At 44.0% G+C, this 6,000-nt stretch overlaps 1 protein-coding gene across 1 annotated transcript in view; it reads left to right on the forward strand.

Annotated features, from left to right (window-relative positions):
- Positions 1-5,673, forward strand: part of NDFIP1 (Nedd4 family interacting protein 1) — a 58,441-nt gene extending 52,768 nt beyond the window's left edge. The window contains exon 8 of the mRNA XM_075541753.1: positions 4,675-5,673. The gene's annotated coding sequence lies outside the window, so the exon portion shown is untranslated. The remainder of the gene's footprint in view (positions 1-4,674) is intronic.
- Positions 5,674-6,000: the final 327 nt, after the last annotated feature.

Here is a 6,000-nt window from a genome sequence, read left to right on the forward strand (position 1 = left end):
CTTGTTCACCTTCAAGCCTTTAAGACCCCAGACACTATCTCTTTTGATAGCCGGGCACCATCAGCTTTCTTCACCACATTTGCTTATGCACCCATTTGTCTTCAGCGATCCTATCATGGAGGTGTGCAGTCCATGATATGATTTTTTGTTCTTTGATGCCTGGTAACTGATCCCTTTGGGACCACTCGATCACACAGGCTGGTGTGTTCTTCCATGTGGACTTTGTTGCTTCTGAGCTAGATGGCCGCTTGTTTATCTTCAAACCTTTAAGACCCCAGTCACTATCTCTTTTGATAGCCGGGCACCATCAGCTTTCTTCACCACATTTACTTGTTCACCCACTTTGGCTCCAGCCGTTGTGTCGGGAGAGTGAGCATCATAGAGTTCCAATTTAATAAAAGAAGGTATTCATGCATTGAGGGAGTGTTTGAGTAGAGGCCCAAGGTCCTTCCACCACCTTAATACTTGACCTATAAATATAGACACATAGTTCTATTTCCCCATCCTCCTATATATATTTGCATGTACATGTCTGTCTAGACCTCCATAAATGCCCTTTGACTCCTAGCTCTTTCCTCCATCTCCCTTGACTTTCCTCCTGCCCTACTACCATGCTTCATCGCCACCTGGGCTAGAGTATACCTCTTCTCTAAGCAACCTTACCCTTGATCATTTCCCACCAGGCCTGCCACTCCCCCTTCTCTACCATTTGGGGTCCCATGTTTTTCCCTTGTCCCTGGGTTTGTTAACACCACTTCCTTACCCCCCCTACCCCCCCACCCCAAGTCCCCCCAGAACTGTCGGTCCCGTTGTTTTTCCTCCAGATAGTTCATCCAGCCTGTCCTATTCAGACAGACCTGTGGAGTCACTAACATGCACGAAAACTAGACAGAGGAAAACAAAGCAACAGTATACAACCAGACAACAAAACAACAAAAACAAACCACTGACAAAGAACAGAATAAAACAGTTCACAAGAGAAAAGCTTGTATTTAGTTCAGGGATCGTTTGCTGGCCCTTAGGAGCGTTTTCCAGTCCAGTCTGTTGGGGCACCACGCCCTGGCCCCAAAGTCCACTTTCAGCATTCCCTGGGGACCTTGCCACTCCATTCCCTTGCTGTTCCGCTGCACTCCCCCAGTGATTTGCCTCGGTGTGGTGGGATCAGGTCAGGTGCAATTCCCACACTGTGTCTCCAGTGCTGTCCCCTGTATCGCCCTTAGTCACTGAGGGGCATCATGTCTCATAGTGGGGCCAGCCATGTTGTTCTCTCTGTGGACTGGCTGCTCTACTCAGGAACATCATCATCACGGCCTGGTGGGCCAGGCTGTGCTCCACTCTCTCCTCCTGCCCCTTCATCTGCTCCCGTGTGCTCTGATCAAATATGTCCATCTCCCAGAGCTGCAGAGTCAATGTCGTCCTTTGGAACAAATTCTTTTCGGGGGAGGGGCAGGAATCCACTTAATTTATGGTGCTGGGGCAGCCTCCCAGACCTCTCCACCGGTTCCCTCCTCCACACCGGGATATTGCATTCACACCTTGTGACACTGGGTTGAAGTCTGGTCCCACTTTCCCTGTGGAGATATAAACAATACCCTCCCCTTGGGTGGATTAATGCCCCATGACCCCACTACCCTTTTCTTCCTTGTATTCATCCTTTTGTTTTCCTTTCCCCACCTCCTCCACCATTGTCTACCATGTACATCCCTGGTTTTGGTCTGGTCTCTTCCATACTACCCCGTCTTCACCCCTAAAATGTTTGTATACAGTAGCTTTTTTCTCTATGCCACTTTTGCTTTTTTTTTTTTAAATTTTTTTTAAATTCTTACCTCAGCGGACTCATGTTGTACTTGTCCTTTTGTGCCTGACTTACTTCGCTTAGCATGATTTCCTCCAGTTCTTCCCATGCCGCTATGTGCCTCATACGTTCATCACTGCTCTTTAGTGATGCGTAGTATTCCATTGTATGTATATACCACAGTTTTTTAATCCAATCGTCAGTTGATGGAAATTTGGGTTGCTTCCAACTCCTTGCAATTGTGAACTGTGCCGCAATGAACATTGGAGCACAGATGTCTGGTCTTGGTTTGTTTCTTGCCTCTTCTGGGTATATGCCCAGTAGGGGGATTGCTGGGTCATATGGTAACTCTATTTCCATCTGTTTTAGGTATCGCCAGATATTGGTTCTTTCTTTCTCCGATATATCACTAATTAAAAGCCAGTCATAAACTTGCTTTATACCAAAAAGACCACGTGTTTTAAAAGTAATCCTACCTTAAAACAGAAAAAGAATTTCCATGCTCTCTCAAGCCTTGGTGTTTTGCTTGAAAAGATACATATGAAGAGGGATCTTTTTCATCTACTAAAATAGAACACAAGACAAACTCCCCAAAAACTCTGAAGACACGCCTTTGAACAGACAGCATAAGCACTGCCGTCAGTCACAGCAGCTGCTCTCTTGGACCCTCTAAGCACACAGCCTCCCCCGCGCCCCCCACAGACCCCATGTCCCAGACCACAGCAAGAAGCCAGGTGGAACGGCTGGAGGGGAGACAATGGCATGTGTCCCTGTGAAGAAGGCAGGAAAAGCCAACCATTCCTCTCACTGTTCACAAAGAAACCGCTTGTAGACACAGCTTTACCTGAAATGTGTTCAGAGTGTTTCTTGTCTCCCAGTTAACTGCCACCTCCTTTGATGCCATAAGGGAGGGGCTAACTGTTACCATAGCCCTAATGTGTTGGTAGCACAGCTAAGTAGCTAGAACTGAAACTATCCACAAAGCACTCGTACATGTGACGCAGACTAGGTTTTAAAATTTAATATGCAAAAAAATTTTGTTTAGTGTGTACATCACATCTAAATAGAAACAGTCTTTAAGTGCTGGCGCTAATGAGCGAGGACCCTATGTAATTAGACAGTGATTACTATGCCCTGGGAGCTCTGGACCTATTAGGTACCCAGTTGTGCAACTTACCCGTGTGCTGACACACAGGCTTCCATTCCTCCTTGTCGGCACCTGCCTCCTCGCTCCCCATCTGCTCTTCAGTTCAACTCAAGTTGCAAGTTCGTTTATTCCCGTGTTACCGACATTGCATCCTTGTTACCATAGTGCTCAAGACGTGGGTGTCTCTTTGAAGTGAAATTCTCAGAAGGCTTTTGGAATCCTTCAGAGCACTCTGACCTGCCATTAATAATGATGTGTGTCCCCCGAGTTTCTGCCACGCAGTGGGAGGCAGCGAGGGTGCCTCTGGGCAGGGTGTGCAGTTTGAGATGAGCCTTGATGATCCGTCTGGGTTCTCCGTGCATGTGCAGGGTCACAGGCGGACTTTGAGGGATCTATTAACGCAGACGTTCTATGCCAGAGCAGCATGCACATAACCGAGTAATTATCTGGGCTTCATCCATGTCCTCACAAGCTCTGTGTTGATCTAATACTCATCATTTCATCAAGATTCGAAACTGATGAAACTCAAAAGTTAACTAGGCTTATAATAAATCTGGCCTCATTGCAAAAGTCATTTGATATCAGACAGCGTTTTCTTCTCTTTGACTTGTAGAGTTCTTTATTTCCCTGTGTGACTGATGCCCTTGCACAGGCTGAGATGTGTCAGTCTAAGGAAAAGGCACTCTGTCAGCCTGGTGTACTTCAGAGCCATGCACTACTGGATTCGAACTTAGGCAAAGTGACCACTTAAAGGGACACTTCTTGTCCATGTTATAGCTTCTCCACAGTTTTGGCAGCTTTTTAAAGACCTATGTGCTAATATAATCAGGAAAGATATAAAACCAGGGGTTCTTGGGCCTCGGGCAGTGTAATTTGAAGAGAAGGGAAGGAAGCCAAGCACCAGCCAAGCCCTGACTCAGCCCCAACACCTGTGAAATAGGGGGGTGGCACTTGCTGGGCCCATGGCCGTTAGTGTCGGGAGCTGCCTGTACTATTTCCTAAGCAGTTGTCCCGAAGTCATGACTGGGAGTAATTTGTTATGCCGGTACAGAAATGAGCAAAAAGTACTGGATGAGAATTGTATATAGCAAAATGTAGGGGCACTTATTTTGAGAGCCTTTATTTCAGTCATACCTATTTCTTAACATTCATTTGAGACTGTAGTGATTTTTTTGAGTCATACATACGTGTCCCCCAAATGCATTGATCTTAAAAAAAACAAAGCAGCAGCAGCAGGTAGCCATGCACTATGTTGAGTACAGACTGTCATAATTGGCCTCCCTGTCTGAAATGTAAGGCAGGCTTTCTAGTGTGTGATCTGGCAGGACTGGCCGCGGAAGCAGTACCCTCATGTATTAGGCAAGCAATGTGTACATGGGCAGTCTTCTGCCTCCGAGCAGAGCGTGAGCTGTACTGTCCGGGCTGTGTAGCGTGACATGAAGAAGCGCTGCTTCTGTTCTGTTCATTGGTTTGGAGGGAGAGATCCTATGGGCACGTGGGTTCTTAGAGAAAGCCTTCCTATTCTTTGTAATGCTGGAGACCTTGGTAGCCTGAAGAGCTGCAGTACTATTGAGCACTGTGATGTCAGTGCACAGTAATTGCGAAACTATGCAAAATGTAATTCGCTTGTCTCCAAACATCCTGCCTTTGCCTTCTTTTGTGATTATATCCTTCTTGTAGCCAAAATAACAAGCTAGCGCGAGATTCAATATTCAATTTCCTTCTCTGGCAGATGTTTTCTGGCAAAGGCCTTCCTGCGTTTATGAATTCTCTCCCAAGAAGCCAGAGGACACCTGCAGGAAGTGAATCAAGATGCAGAACACGGGAGAAATCACCTGCTTTACAAAAATAAAGAAAGTACTGTCAAAGAAGATCATTTCTCTCTATTTGTTCCTAGGTGTAAAATTTTAATAGTGCAGAATTCTGTAATCATTGAATCATTAGTGGTTAATGTTTGAACAAGCTCTCTCAATCAAGTCTGTGATGTATTAGTAATGCCTTATATATTGTTTGTAGTCATTTTCAATAGCATGAGCCATGTCCCTGTAGGCAGTAGGGGGCAGTCTTGCTTTATCCGTTCTCCATCTCAAAATGAATTTGGAATTAACTATCTTAGTGTAAGATATGTATAATGCTGGTCATTTTAAAGGGGTTTTCTCAAAAGTTAAACTTTCATTATGACTGCATCTCTGCACATAGTACCTATTTGCTGTTAAAATTAATCTAGAAACTTATTCACTTGTACTGAGAACACTGCGAAGCAAAATTACATTTAAGGTGTGACCAAAACTATGTTCTTAATTGGTAAATAAGTGTTCCATTTTTATAATCTGTATTCTCAATTTTGTGGTACCTTATTCTGTGGTATTCTAAGCGATTCTAAAGATGTCGCTATATAAAAGAAAAAGGACAAGGACACACAAGCTACTCAATTACTAAAATGCAACTCTTGACACTTTATATATGAATAGAGCCCCTACCCTTTCTTTTCCTTTTCTTTTGTCTCCTGACAGCTAGGAGCCTGCAGTGGGGAGGAGTTCAGGTACTAGGAGCAAAGAAAGAATCAACTTGCAACTTTTGAGACGATCCCTAACATACTGTACTACTTGCTTTTACAATGTGTTAGCAGAAACTGATGCGCTTTCTGCCAAGTGGTAATTCACCTTGGTTTGCTATGTTAAAACTGTAAATACAACAGAACATTAATAAATGTCTCTTGTGTAGCACTTTTGCTGTAGGTTAAATTTCTTGGTTTGCATTTGTTGGTTGCTAAAAGAAATTTTTCCTTAAATTGTACAAAATCAGTAAATAAAAACATAAAGGAATTCTCGAAAATCTAGGGTGAAAAATTGGTTCTGCAGGATACCAGGGAGTGTGCGCTGTAAAAGATGCTTGGAAAAATTCTATTATCTTTTACTTCTTTTCATTAATTTTTTGAAGCCTCCCCGTAAAGTAGGTTAAACTATCTCACAGGGAAGAGGGATAGAAATCTTAAATCCTTCTGGAATTCCTAATTATCTCTCGCTTTTTAGACATAATCTTAGACAAAGGATTTCTA

The sequence above is a fragment of the Tenrec ecaudatus genome, chromosome 2 (assembly GCF_050624435.1).
Source record: "Tenrec ecaudatus isolate mTenEca1 chromosome 2, mTenEca1.hap1, whole genome shotgun sequence".
In the NCBI taxonomy this organism is placed as follows: domain Eukaryota; kingdom Metazoa; phylum Chordata; class Mammalia; order Afrosoricida; family Tenrecidae; genus Tenrec; species Tenrec ecaudatus.